The sequence below is a fragment of the Bison bison genome, unplaced genomic scaffold (genome assembly GCF_000754665.1).
Source record: "Bison bison bison isolate TAMUID 2011002044 unplaced genomic scaffold, Bison_UMD1.0 scf7180017864035, whole genome shotgun sequence".
NCBI classification, from domain to species: domain Eukaryota; kingdom Metazoa; phylum Chordata; class Mammalia; order Artiodactyla; family Bovidae; genus Bison; species Bison bison.
The window spans coordinates 14239344-14255575 of NW_011494607.1; positions in this window are offsets into that span (position 1 = coordinate 14239344).

Here is a 16232-nt window from a genome sequence, read left to right on the forward strand (position 1 = left end):
GCGCACTGGCACGCTTCTCCACTCTCTTCTGTTCTTCGAGGATGGATTCTCCTGCTATCTTCTAAATAAAATAGAGCTGTAACACTAATTTGTCTAAGAGCTATGACATGTTTTGTTCAAGACCTGAGAGCTGTGACGCACGGAGGGCTTTAATGTCCATCGCCCCAGATCATTGTTGCGATGAGATAAGAACCAAGAAACATACACTAGCCTGACATGTCCATATATGTTTTATAGGAGAAAAGAGAAATTCCAAGAATTCCCTCGGAGGACATTTTTTGTTTCTCATTGTCCAAAGCTGGACCATGCTTATCCCTAAAACAATTAGTGGCCCTGGAAAAAGAGATCACCATGATTAGCTTAGATAATCAACATCAGTCTCAGAAACTCAACTTGGGGTCATTTTCCCACGATTCATATAAAGTTAGCAAGAAAATTGAAAAATAGGTGTTGTGTTGAGTTAAATAAAGGGAAAAAAGAGGGGTTTTTTTTTTTGTAGCCAACTTCCTCCAGAGTCAATGTGAAAAGACTGAAAGATTTTTAAGTGGGATAGTAATGATTAAATCTATTTATAAGAAAAAATATTTTGTTTATCTTTTCAAAGAACTTGCTTTTAGTTTTATTGAGCTTTGCTATAGTTTAATTTCTTTTTCAATTATTTATTCTCTGATTTTATGATTTCTTTCCTTCTACTGACTTTTGGAGTGTTGTTGTTCTTCTCCTTTTTAAAGATGCTTTAGGAGTAAAGTTAGGTTATTTATTTGATGTTTCTCTAGTTTCTTGAGATAGGTTTATATTGTTATGAATTTCCATCTAAGCCCTGCTTTTGCTGAATCCTATAGGTTTCAGGTTGTCGTGTTTTCATTATCATTTGTTTCTATGCATATTTTGATTTCCTTTTTTATTTCTTCAGTGACCTATTGGTTATTCAGAAATGCATGGTTTAGCCTCTGTATGTTTGTGTCTTTAATAGTTCCCCCCCCCCACCCTGTGGTTGATATCTAATCTTACAACATTGTAATCAGAAAAGATGCTTAAGATAATTTCAATTTTTTAAAAAAATTACCAAGGCTAGATGTGATCCATCCTGGAGAATGTTCTTTGTGCACTAGAGGAAAAGGTATAATCCATTGCTTCTGGGTGTAGATATCAATAGGTCCTATAGATATCAATTAGGTCTAACTACTCCAATGTATTATTTAAAATTTGTGTTTCCTTGTTTTTCAGTCTGGATGATCTATTTGTCCTTGTTTTTCAGTTTGGATGATCTATTTGTCCATTGATGTGAGTAGGGTATTCAAGTCCCCCACTATTATTGTGTTACTATCAATTTCCCCTTTAATAGTTGTTAGCATTTGTCTTATATATTGAGTTGCTCCTATGTTGGGTGTATATATAATAATAATTGTTATATCTTCTTCTTGGATTGATCCTTGATCATTATATAGTATCCTTCTTTGTCTCTTATAACAGTCTTTAAAGTCTATTTTATCTGATATGAGTATTACTATTCTTACTTTCTTTTGATCTCCATTTGCATGAAATATCTTTTTCCAGCCCTCCGTTTTCAGTATGTATGTGTCCCTAGGCTTGAGGTAGGTCTCTTGTAGACAGCATTTATAGGGATCTTGTTTTTATATCCATTCATCTAGTCTTTGTCTTTTGATGGGAACATTTGACCCATTTATGTTTAATGTAATTATTGATAAGTATGATCCCATTACCATTTACTTTATTGTTATGGTTGCATTTTTATAAACCTCTTCAGTTGGTTCTCTGAGAAGATTAAAAAAAATAGACAAACAGACTCAACAACAACAAATAAAAAGGTAAAGATTCAAATCAATAATATTAGAAATGAAAATGGAGAAACTACAACAGACAACACAGAAATACAAGCGATTGCAAGAGACTACTATGAGCAACTATATGCCGTTAAAATGGACAACTTGGAAGAAATGGACACACTCTTAGAAAAGTATAATCTTCTAAAACTGTACCAGGAAGAAATAGAAAATTTGAACAGACCAATCACAAGCATGGAAATCAAAAGTGTATCAAAAATCTCCCCCAAAACAAAAGCCCAGCTCCAGATGATTTGACAGGTGAATTCTACCAAAAATTTAGAGAAGAGCTAACACCTATCCTACTCAAGATCTTCCAGAAAATTGCAAAGGAAGATAAACTCCCAAACTCATTCTATGAGGCCACCATCACCATGTATGAAAACCAGACAAAGATGCCACAAAATAAGAAAATTACAGGCCAATATCACTGGTGAACATAGATGAAAAAAATCGTCAAGAAAATTCTAGTAAACAGAATCCAATAACATATTTAAAAGATTATACATCATGATCAAGTGGACTTTATTCCAGGGAAGCAAGGATTCTTCAATATTCACAAATCTATCAATGTGATACACCATATTAACAAATTGAAAGATAAAAATCATATGATTATTTCAATAGATACAAAGAAAGCCTTTGAAAAAATTCAACACTGATTTATGATAAAAACTCTCCAGAAAATAGACATAAAAGAACAGACCTTAACATAATAAAAGCCATGTATGACAAACCCACAGGCAATCAAAGAATATTAAATTAAAAAAAAAAAAAAGGAAAAGAAGTAAAACTCTCACTGTTTGCAGATATGATCCTCTACATAGAAAACTCTAAAGATGCCACCACAAAATTACTAGAGGTAATCAGTGAATATGGGAAAGTTTCAGGATATGAAATTAATACAGAATATTAATACAGAAATCCCTTGCATTCTTATTTACTAAAAATGAAAAATCAGAAAGAGAAATTAAGGATGCATTCCCATTCACCATTGCCATGAAAATAATAGAATACTTAGTAATAAATTTACCTAAAGAAACAAAAGACCTGTATACAGAAAGCTATAAAACACTAATGAAAGAAATCAAAGATGACACAAATAGAGAAAGAAATATACCATATTCTTGGATTGGAAGAATCAATATAGTGAAAATGTGTAACTACCCAAAGCAATCTATAGACTCAATGCAATCCCTATCAAACTACCAATATTATTTTTCAAAGAACTAGCACAAATAATTTCACAGTTTTGTATGGAAGCACATAAGACCCTGAATAGTCACAGCAATCTTAAGAAGGAAGAATGGAGTTGGAGGAAGCAATCTTCCTGACTTCAGACTATACTACAAAGCTACAGTCATCAAGACAGTATGGTACTGGCACAAAGCCATAAATATAGATCAATGGAACAAAATAGAAAGTCCAGAGACAATTCCACACTCACTGCATACCATATCTTTGAGAAAGGAGGCAAAAATATGCAATGGAGGAAAAACAGTTTCTTCAACAAGTGATGCTGGGAAAACTGGTCAAATACATGTAAAAGAATAAAACTAGAACATTTTCTAATACCATACAGAAATAAACTCAAAATGGATTAAAGACCTAAATTTAAGACCAGAAACTATAAAACTCCTAGAGGAAAACATAGGCAGAACACTTGATGACATAAATCAGAGCAAGATCTTCTATGACGCACCTCCCAGAGTAATGGAAATAAAAATGAAAATAAACAAACAGAACCTAATTAAACTTTAAAGCTTTTGCACCACAAAGAAAACTATAAGCAAGGTGAAAAGACAGCCCTCAGAATGGGAGAAAATAAAATCAAATGAAACAACTGACAAAGAATTGATCTCCACACTATACAAGCAGCACATGCAGCTCAAAACCAGAAAAATAAAAAACCTAATAAAAAATTAGGCAAAATACCTAGACAGGCATTTCTCCAAAGAAGCCATACAGATGGCTAATAAACACATGAAAAGATGTTCAACTTCACTCATTATTAGAGAATTGCAAATCAAAACTGCAATGAAGTATCATCTCACACCAGTCAGAATGGCCATCATCAAAAAGTCTAAAAACAATAAATATTGGAAAAAGTGTGGAGAAAAGGAAATCATTGTACACTGTTGGTGGGAATGCAAACTGATACAGGCAGCATGGGGAACAGTGTGGAGATTCCTTAAAAAACTGGGAATAAAACTGTCATACAACACAGTAATCCCACTGGTGGGCAGACACCCTGAGGAAACCAGAATTGAATGAGACACATGTACTCCAATTTTCATTGCAGCACTATTTAATACAGCTTGACTTGGAAACAACCTAGATATCCATTGTCAAATAAATGGATAAAGAATTTTTGCTATATATTGAAAAACAGAATATAACTCAGCTATAAAAAGGAATGCATTTCAGCGAGTTCTAATGAGGTGGATGAACCTGGAGCCTATTATACTGAGTGAAATAAGTTTGAAAGAGAAAGTCAAATACTGTATATTAATGCATATATAAGGAATTTAGAAAGATGGTACTCACAGTCCTACATGCGGGGCAACAAAGGAGACATAGATGTAAAGAACAGATTTTTGGACTCAGTTGGAGAAGGTGAGGGTGGTATGATTTGAGAGAATAGCATTGAACCATGTATATTACCATATATGAAATAGATCACCAGTCCAAGTTCAATACATGATACAGAGCACCAAAAGCTGGTGCTCTGGGACAACCCAGAGGGACAGGGTGGGGAGGGAGGTGGCAAGGGGGTTCATGATAGGGGAGACTCATGTATGCTTGTGGCCGATTCATGTTGATATGTGGCAAAAACCATCACTATTGTAAAGCAATTATCCTCCAATTAAAATAATTAGTTGTAAAAAAGTAATAGTATATAGAAAAAAAAAGAAAAAAATATTTTGGAAGATACATATTAAGTACAAGGCAGGGAAATTATTCTTAAGAAGCTATTAAAATTCTAGTGCAAGTAGTCTAAGAATCCAAGTTTAATTAATTATAGAAATAGAGAAGAGATAGACTTGAGAGACATTGTATTCAGTTGGCCAAAATGCTCCTTCAAGTTTTTCCATGAGAGGTCACAGGAAAACTAAAATTAGCTTTTTGGTCAGCCCAGTAATAAGGAAATAGACTAAAAGGTCTGGTGACCAAATAATTGACAGGCTATGGAAAATGCAAGGAAAAGAATAGGCCTGGCAGGCTACAGTCCATGGGGTTGCAAAGAGACACCTCTGAAGTGACTGAGTGTGCATGCAAGAGGGATTATCGGCTACACAGATGGAATATTCCCTCAAATGTAGAAACTATGTGTATTTTGTTCACTGGAATATACCAAATTTTTAATACATTAAAAGATACAATCTAGCTGATTAATAATTATTTGTGAATGTAATAAATAAGCATGTCATTAATTGAAGGCATTAATGCAGGTAGGGGAAAAGATTTGAGGATGAACAAAATGCTTGTATATCTGTGGAATGATGCTGTTCAGGTCACAATTAAAAATTTAGATCTCGGGGGAGATATTTAAGCTCAAGATGGATAGATATTTTGATAATTTATAGCTCTTTTTTACTTGTATTCTCTGGGATTTTGTTTTTGTTCTTTATGTTTTCTTTCTGTTCTAGTCCCTTGATCAGGCTCATTTTGCCACATGGATGACAGGAGAAATCAGCATATTGAAGATCATTAAAGGGAAGTCATGGTCTCTGAATTTCATTAGCCCAGGCTTACAAACTACACATTTTTTTTAGTGTAACTATGTTGCCTTATATGAGGATAAGATAATACATTAGGCAAATTCCTAGAATGGAATCCATTTCCGAATCATATTATAGCATTAGCTAATACCATATTTTCTCACACATTTACATTTTTCAAATTTTATTTCTTCTTCCTGGAATCTTTTACTGACTTATTTGCCAGCTTAATTTTTATCCATCCTTGAAGTTCCAAGTGTCACCTAAGTTCAATTTTGAAACTTCTATTGGATACCTATTATGTGAGCTTAAACTGTGCTAGGTGCTGGAGTTATAAAGATAATGAGATATAATATTTGTGATCAAGAAGCTTACCACTTAGGAAATACAAAGTACATCAACAAATTTATGATACACATTGAATTTTCTGAGAGCTAATGTCTTCTTCCAATTTTATTGGGATATAATTGACATACATCACTCTAAGTTTAAGGTGTATGGTATAATTATTTGACTTACATAAATCATGAAATGATTATTATAATAAGTCTAGTGAATATCCATCGTCTCATATAGATACAAAATTAAAGAAATAGATAATAATTTTCCTTGTATGAGAACCCTTAGGATTAACTCTCATAAGAACTTTCATACATTACATATTGTGTGTGTGTGCTCAGTCATGTCTGGTTCTTTTTGACCCCATTGTAACCCACCAGGCTCCTCTGTCCATGGAATTTTCTAGGCAAGAACACTGGAGTGGGTTGCCATTTCCTCCTCCAGGGGATCTTCCCAACCCAGAGATTGAACCCACATCTTTTCCATCTTCTGATTGGCAGGCGGAATCTTTACCACTGTGCCACCTGGGTAGCCTATACATTATCTAGGGTAGTGTTAGTTATGTCAATCATGTTGTACGTTATATCCCTAGTTCTTATTTATCTTATAGTTAGATGTTTGTACCTTTTGATCAACTACATGAAATTCCCCCTCCCTTGACTCCCCACATCTAGACACCACAGAACTGATCTCTTTTTCTATGTTTTTTTATTTGTTTGTTTTTTAAGGTATAGTTGACTTACAAAACTGTGTTAGTTTCTAGTATACCACATAGGGTAATTCGATATTTCTATATATAGTAAAACAATCACCAGGAAAAGTCTAGTTACCATCTAACACTGTAAAAAAGAATATAATGATTATACTCCCCAGATTGTACATTTCATTACTGTGACACATTTGTTTTGTTACTGAAAGTTTGTTCATCTTAACTTTCCTCACCCATCTCACTCATTTCTCAACCTTCCTCCCCTCTGACAACCAGCTGTTTGTTATCTGGGATACTACTGATTTTTCGAGTAGGGACCATTCAATTCAGTTCAGTCACTCAGTCATGTCCAACTCTTTTGACATGGACTGCAGCATGTTAGGCTTCCCTGTCCATCACCAACTCCTGGAGCTTACTCAAACTCATGTCCATTGAGTCAGTGATGCTTCATTCTCTGCCGTCCCCTTTTCCTCCTGCCTTCAATCTTTCCCAGCATCAGGGTCTTTTCCAAGGAGTAAGTTCTTCGCATGAGGTGGCCAAAATATTGGAGTTTCAGCTTCAGCATCAGTCCTTCCAATGAATATTCAGGACTAATTTCCTTTAGGATTGACTGGTTTGATCTCCTTCCAGTCGAAGGGACTCTCAAGAGTCTTCTCCAACACCACTGTTCAATTCTTCAGTGCTCAACTTTCTTTATACTCCAACTCTCATATCTATACATGACTACTGGAAAAACCATAACATTGACTAGATAGACCTTTCTCAGACCATTTAGCATATAACATAAATGGAGTTCCTGCTTCTTGTTACAACCAGGGAGTCTTTGAGAAAGTCATTTAATTTCTTACTAACTTTGGTTTCTATGTGAAATATTGAAAAACAAAAACTAGAGAAAAATAGGTTTTCTCAACATTACTTGCTAGTTTTTGTTGTTACCTTTATGGTTAAACAGCTCAGTAATAACAATAGCAAAATACAATGGTGTTTATTATATATTAATCACTCACAGTTCTAAGTATTTTATAATTGATTCATGTAATCCTCAAAAAGACTATGAGAAAGTTAGTTATTATTTTTGTAGTTATCATTATTCCTGTTTTAGATTGGGGAAACTGAAGCATGAAGCTAAATAACTGGCCAAGGTCACCCAATTAGTAAAACGTATAACCAGCGTTCATTGTCAGTCCAAAGTCTAATCTTTAACCATTATTCTGCACTTTCAATTGAATTTTGTTTCTATAAGAAATTTTACAGTCAATGTGTGTGGGTTTTTTCTAATATAAATTTCCAAATTTGGAATTATAATTCCTGTCAATAGAGTCATATTTTTAAAAAATTTTATATACATTATGTTTTGAGAGTCTTTACCAGCATAATTTCATAATTTATGTCATTCATTCAACTTATTTGCCAAAGTATTAAATAAATAATCTTAGATTGAATTTCAACATGAATACACAATCTCATACTTTTAAATTTGATTCCCTATTAACTTTAAATATTTAGATATTTTAGGAAATGGATTCTTTTTTAGGAAATGGATTCTTAATAATTGGGAATTCATTCACAGTCTTGACATAGGTCTCATTTATGGAATGACATGTTTCAGAGATTGTTCTAGACCAGCAAAACTGTTTTTTATATAATAGACATCTAACTTTGGGCTTAGGTATGGAAGTAAATACTTACTTATAAACCATAAACAATGGGATCATATTTTTGGCAATTTTATTTATTAAAATTGTTCATCATCTCAGTGAATAGCATTGCAATTGAATCTTTTATATTTATAATGATCAGAGCATCAAGTAAAATTCATTTTGTAGTAAATTATAAGATATTGCCATTTTAAAAGCACTAAACCTTTAAAGTAGTAATATGGTAATAAAAGTGCTAACATTTAGTAACTAGAGAAGGGAACAGCTACCCACTCAAGTATTCTGGCCTGGAACATTTAATGAACTATATTTTGATCTGCCCACCATCCTCTGTACTTCTTTGGATGTGCTCTTTCTTCTCTACTTACTTTTGGCTTTAATCACTTAAAAACAAACAGATAGTTTTGAGAGAGAGGCAGTTACATCTGCTGGTGAAATGATGTCATCAGTCCATGGGCTCACTCACTCAGGACTAGAGCAGTCAGAGTCACCACCTTCTTAATCATGGTCTAGATTTGGTCAGATTTCCAATAGGTATAAGACAAACTCTAAACTTGTGTTCTCCCAGATTCCAGTCTTCCTTAACTCTTGACATTCTGCTACAAGAGAACACCCTTTCTTTCTTTCACATATGTCCTGTTCCCAAAGATGAATTATAAGTTTGCTGAAGTCCTGTTTACTTTGCCATCCAACTTCTAAGAAGCTAAAACCAATGTTATAAAACATCTTTATAGAAATCTAGTGGAATAAAGGTTTTGTTCTAAACAACTTAATGACACAAAATGAATGAAGTGCCATCCACTGAATTCTCAAGTCAGTCACTTAATGCCTAGAACACTCTGCTCCCATGATTCACTAACATACTAGATTCCCTGAAAGACTGCAATGCACTATTTTAAACTATGTCTCTGACCCATCCAGATAGACAACCTACCTAAATTCTCATTATTCAGTGGGACATCTCAGTATGCCTCAAATCCAATCAGACTTAGCTGTGGTAGGGCATACACTGTACCAATAAATAATTAAATTTCAGGAATGTAACAGAAGCATCTACTTTTAATCATTCTTACAAACTATGGGTACTAGTCAGGACATTAAAATATACACAAAAAATTTAAATCTGGAAAGATAAAGAATCTGTAAACTCACAGTTTTACATTAAAACATAGAAATTATCTCTTTTTACAGTTTCAACAACATTATAGTTATTTTTCAAAATTTTATTCTTTTAATATATTTTTTCCCAGTATTTTTAACATATTTTAAAATAGACCTGTAAAAAAAATCAATTGTTACATGCGTGTTTTAGTGAGGTAAATATACATGTTTTGAAGCATCTCAGAGAAACCAGCATGGGCTTGTTCAAAACAGCAATCATGGAAAAATCATTAAGAAATGGAATAAAAGTGTTTATATAATAAATCTATATGCATGAGAAATAAAATGAAAATACACACAACAGTGAATTGTGAACACTGCAAAGATAATTCATTCTGAGAAAGTTAAAATGTGTACAATAAATGGAAAGAACCACATGAATGGTGTAAGAGGACTGTCTTTGATTATATTTCCCTAAGAATAAAACTGTCCTTTTAATATATTATCTATCTTTGATTTAATTTCTGATACTATCAAAGTATGGCAAATATTGATTTAAGGTATAAAGTAATATATTTCAACATATAACAATCTGTCACTTAAAGTAAGTTTGTCTTCCATCTCACTTTATATTTTAGCTCAGATAATATATTTTCCCTCAAATTCCAAAGGAGGAAGACATCTATGTTTCTGAATTTCAAATTTGCAGTATTAAACCCCATAAAAAATAAAAAATGAGAAATTTGCCTGGATGTGTAACTTTTCCAACCCACATTCAGCTGAAATGAAGGCCATGTCAGGAGTAGAACATGTTCTGCTTGCCGTGATGAATAACTGGTACTAACAGCAGCTATAGAGGCAGAGCCATTAGAGAGATGGATGAATAGATCAGTAAGGAGAGGCACACAGATCTGCTGATGGGAAGGTCACAAAGCAAACATTAACAATTAAGGACATTAATGCATTCTCCCACACCAGTGCTTTTTCAATAGTGACTTTTGACAGGTACAATCTGGCTCCTATATGTCTCTGCCTAAACCTCAGGGACAGTTTTAGTTCAATTCACAAACATGTTCATGGATTTGCCTTTCAAGATAGAAACAACTGAAAACAGGGTTTAGCTCTTTGTGCTTTGTATACATTGCAACTTGTGTCTTCCCTGAGCAGACAAATGAAAAGAATAGTCTGTGAAGTCACATAACGTGTAAAGGAATCACAATTTTTGTGTTTTTTGTTGTTGTTCTTTTTTTTAGTAATTACATGTGTAGTTCCTCATTGGCATGAATACAGATATGCATGTGTGTGTGTGTGTGTGTGTGTGTGTGTGTATTCTCAAATTTACTTTTAAATTGGCCAACATCATGGTTAATATAGAAGCTACTCTTACTATTTGGGGGAGTGGGCAAGAGAAAAAAATAAATGGCTAAATAGATAAGATGGCTGGATGGCATCACCAACTTGATGGAGATGAGTTTAAGCAAGCTCCAGGAGTTGGTGATGGATAGGGAAGTCTGGAGTGCTGCAGTCCATGGGGTCACAAAGAGTTGGACACGATTGAGTGACTGAACTGAATTGAAAGAGGATGAAGAAATTACAGATCATTTTCCCAGATGGCATATTGGTTGTCTTGTTTTATCGAGGTGCTCTGAACAGCCCCCACACTAGGGATGGTCAGAACAAACAACACATAGGCATCAATTGGTATGAATAAGAAAGTTATTGCTTATCTAGAAAACAACAAAAAGAGTTTCCAAACAGAAGGGCTCGGGTTGGGTCTGGAGTGAAACAGACCCAACATATTTATTTTGGCTAAGATATACTGCTAATTTCTTTAAGGCTTGCTCAGATGTGGAGTAAAGGTGAGGAGGAAAGCATGAGTTTTGAAAGCTGTCAAGAGTCAAACACCAAAAATTAAATTTTCATCCTTATCATACTAGTTTTAATATAAAAATAATTACCATAATATCAACATTTGAAATGCTGAGAGAGAATAGCTTTTGTGGAATTTTCTCCTAATGAACAATTATAATTTCTTAATTAGAATAATTACACTTCAATCATTCGTAGCATTTCCAGGAGATTTTTCCTGTCATACATTATTTAATTATTGCATCTAAGAAGGACATAGACCCAAAATTATCTTCCTAATTAATATTTCCCTCCTCAAGTTAGTTGTTATATCACTATGTAAATTCCAGCTAAAAAATAGCTTATAGCAAGTATATACCCTTGAATAAGAATTTATTTTAATGGAACTCTGCTATCCTTAAAGAACTGTGAGTTGAAATTATTTGTATTTATAGAAACTGGGATTAGACCTTACAATAAACAATTTTCACAGGAATTTTCAAAGGTATTATGTAGAACATGTGCCAAATATGACACGGTAACATTATAAAAACTAGGTATGCTGGCATTTTTAGTGCAGGGTGAGGGGCACAGAGAAGAAAGAAACCTGACATTCACTAAGCTCTGTTATGTGTCAAACACCATGTCAGGTGTTTTACATATTTTTCATACCTCTTCCATATAAGGAGAGCATAATTTTTCACAATTTATTTTTGAGAATATTGAGATGCAGTGAGATTCAGAAATGTTCGCAAGGCTGCTCAACTATGAAGTTAAAGCTGGGATCAGTAACTTCAAAAAAGGCATGTTCTTTATATTTTCTATGTTTATTAGGCCAAACTGTATTAACATGCAATCTGTGAAGTGATATTTCAATAAAAGCTGTAGGACAATTTCATATGTAATCATACATAATTTTGTTTTATTACTATCTAAGATCCTATATAGACTGTTTTAATCTTGGCTTATTTACAAGCACCTAAATTTCCATAGCAAGCACTTTTCTGTTGTTATTTAGTCGCTAAGCTGTGTCTGACTTTTTGTGACCCCATGGACTATAGTCTGCCAAGGTCCTGTCCATGGATTTCCCGGGCAAGAATACTGGAGTGCATTTCCATTTCCTTCTCCAGGGTATCTTCCTGACCCAGTGACAGAACCCATGTTTCCTGCTTTGCAGGTGGATTCTTTATTGCTGAGCCACCAGAGGAGCCTTAATGTGTTCCACGATATTGTCATATTTCTTCCAGATCATGTTCTGTGTATTATGTTATTCTAAACTATAATTTTATTTTATTCTAGGTGATAACAAACTCACTTAAATTATGATACTCAGTTTCTTCCCTTCAATATTATATTAAATCACATTGACAATATTATCAGTGCCTATTTCTTAAAGTCTTTGAAATTCACAAAATTATCCAATAGTTTTTTTATATCAATATTGAACACATGTTGTATTAATATCTTATTTTTGTTGTAACAAATTACCACAAATAGTATCTTAATACAAATTTATTATTTTACATTTCATCTAGTTCGAAATATGAAATATATAGTCTAAAATAAAAATGTTCACATGACTGTGTTCCTTCTGGAAGACTTAGGAAAGAGCCTGTTTCTATTTTGTTTTTGTCATTCTCATTGTCTAGAACTCACCTCCATTCCTTCCTTCATCTTTAAAGCCTGAAGTTGTGTCATTGTGTCTTCATCTTCCATCATCACATATTGTCTGATTCTGACTCTCCTTTCTTTTGACATTTATAAGGATTCTTGTGTTTACATTGGGGCCACCCACATAATTCAAGATGCTCTCAGGATCTCAAAATCCTTGCCTTAATCACATCAGCAAAGTCCTTTTTGTCATGTAAGTCAATCTGTTTATTGGTTCTGGGAATTAGGAAGTGGACATCTTTGGGTGGAGGAGAGAACATTATTCCATATACTACACAAGATAAGTATTAAATATTTTTTGATGTATTCATTTTTCAACATTTAAAATCTAAGTATTTTCTATGATGTTAGTATCTTTAACCAGTCCATTGCATGATATTAAAGAAGTGTTTAAATCTTTACTGACCAAAGAAGTCATATGAGTCTGTAGAAAGTATGCTGGATGAAGTGGGGGATGGTGTGGATTCTCAAGTTGTCATTCAAGAGCTACTAACCCACTCCAGTACTCTTGCCTGGAAAATCCCAGGGACAGAGGAGCCTGGTAGGCTGCAGTCCATGGGGTCGCTAGAGTCGGACACGACTGAGCGACTTCACTTTCACTTTTGACTTTCATGCATTGGAGAAGGAAATGGCAACCCACTCCAGTGTTCTTGCCTGGAGAATACCAGGGACGGGGGAGCCTGGTGGGCTGCCGTCTGTGGGGTCGCATAGAGTCGGACACAACTGAAGCGACTTAGTAGTAGTAGTAATACTGACCCTTCTTGCCTTGATTAGTCCATATCAGAGAAGTGTATTTTACCCATAAACTAAAATAGACAGGAAACCCTTTTAAGCTAACATATTTAAAATCTACCGTGTTTTCTGTTTATCATTTTCCTGATACCAAGATCCTAAAATAGGTTATCGCGTATGCTTGGCACTTATGGTTTGCGTTTAACCTGGCTTAGTCAAAACTGTACTTAGAACTCATGGTCTTTGATTCAGGGAGCATCTGTTTTGTTTCCTTTTGTTTTTTAAGTTTGTTAAAATCTTTGTCTTAGTTCAGGCTACTATAAAAATTACCACAGACAGGGTGGCCTAAACATCAAACATTTATTTCCCACAGTGCTGAAGGCCAGAAAGTTTACAGTCAAGGTGCCCCCAGGTGCTGTGCCTGATGAGAGCCCTTTTTCTGGTTTGCAATTGGCCATCTTCTCATTTTATCCTCATGTGGTGAGAAGTACAGAGAAAGGAAGCAAATACTGTGTCTGTCCTTATAAAGGTACGAGTCCTGTTCATGAGAGCTTCATTCTCAGGATCGAATTACCTACTGGATACCCATCACAATGGGTGTTAGGATTTCATTATATGAATTTTGGGGGGTCCACAACATTCAGTATATAACATCTTATTAAACAAATACCATTTTGTCAAAAAGATATTTTAAAATGCCCCTCTTAAAACCTTTTATCTCATGCATTTCTATTCAGATTTCATTTTGGAATAGAAAATTATTTCTCAGACCTACAAATTTAACAACAGAGGAAATATAAATAAAAGCATTTGGTTCTTATAACTAGCATAATTTTGGATAGACTTAGTTATACTTTGTAAACAAATACCCCAACATCTTAGCTTCCTTTAAGAAGAAATACTCACATTACATTTCCATCATTGATATGCTTTGGCTCAATATTGCTATAACACTGAGACCCTGCCTGATCAAGAAGAACCTAACTGGATCCTTCCTGTACATTGAGAGGGAGAAGAGAATGTTGAGATGAACCAGTAGTTGAAGTGAGAGTTTATATTCAGAAGCAACACTTACATTATTTATTATTTGTCATCTGGCAGAGCAAATCACTGGAATCAATATAGATACTTCCTGTATCATCAAGAAGACTGTGCCTTATTTGAGAGGAACATTTTAAGGTTCAGAGTCAAGCTTGACTCTGAAGTGATAGGACAGAGGTATATATTCTTCCCTTGGGAAAGAACAGAAAAGTTTTGGAAAAAATATTTTATTGTTCTTGTTCAGTCACTAAGTTGTGTTCAAGTCTTTGTGTCCCCATGGACTGTAGAATGCCAACCTTTCCTGTCCTTCACTATCTCCCAAAGTTTGCTCAAATACTTAGCCATTGAGTCAGTGGTGCTATCTAACTCTCCATCCTCTGCCACCCTCTTCTCCTTTTGCCTTCATTGTGCTCAGAATCAGACATTTCCAATGAGTCCACACTTCCCATCAGGTATCCAAAGTATTGGAGTGTCAGCATCAACCCTTCCAATGAGTATGCAGCATTGAGTTCTTTTAAGAAGACTGGTTTGATCTCCCTGTTAGCCAAGGGACTCTCAAGAGTCTTCTTCAACACTGCAATTGAAAAGCATCAATTATTCAGCACTCAGCCTCCTTTATGGCCCAATTCTCACATCCATACATGACTACTGGAAAAACAATCATTTTGACTACACAGACCTTTGTTGGAAAAGCAATATCTCTGTTTTTTAATACAGTGTCTAAGTTTGTAATAGCTTTCCTTCCAAGGGCACGTGTCTTTAGGATTGACTGGTTTCATATCCTTGAAGTCCAAAGGACTCTCAAAAGTCTTCTCCAACACCACAGTTCAAAAGCATCAATTCTTCCATGCTCAGCTTTCTTTATGGTCCAACTCTCACATCCATACAAGATTACTTGAGAAAGCATAGCTTTGACTAGATGGACTTTTGTTGGCAAAGTAATGTCTCTTTTATATATGCTGTCTAGGTTGGTTATAGTTTTTCTTCCAGGGAGCAAGCATCTTTTAATTTCATGTCTGCAATCACCATCTGCAGTGATTTTGGAGGCCAAGAAAATAAAGTCTGTCACTGTTTCCGTCGTTTCCCATATAGTTGCCATGAAGTGATGGGACCAAATGCCATGATCATAGTTTTTTGACTGTTGAGTTTTAAGCCAGCTTTTTCACTCTCCTCTTTTGCTTTCATCAAGAGGCTCTTTAATTCTTCTTCACTTTCTGCCATAAGGGTGGTGTCATCTGAGGTTATTGATATTTCTTCTTCCAGCAATCTTGATTTCAGCTTGTTCTTCATCCAGTCTGACATTTTGCATGATGTACTCTGCATAAAAGTTAAATAAGCAGGGTGACAATATACAGCCTTTATGAACTGTGGTGTTGGAGAAGACTCTTGAGAGTCCCTTGAACTGCAAGGAGATCCAACCAGTCCATTCTGAAGGAGACCAGACCTGGGATTTCTTTGGAAGGAATGATGCTAAAGCTGAAACTCCAGTACTTTGGCCACTTCATGCAAAGAGTTGACTCATTGGAAAAGACTCTGATGCTGGGAGGGATTGGGGGCAAGAGGAGAA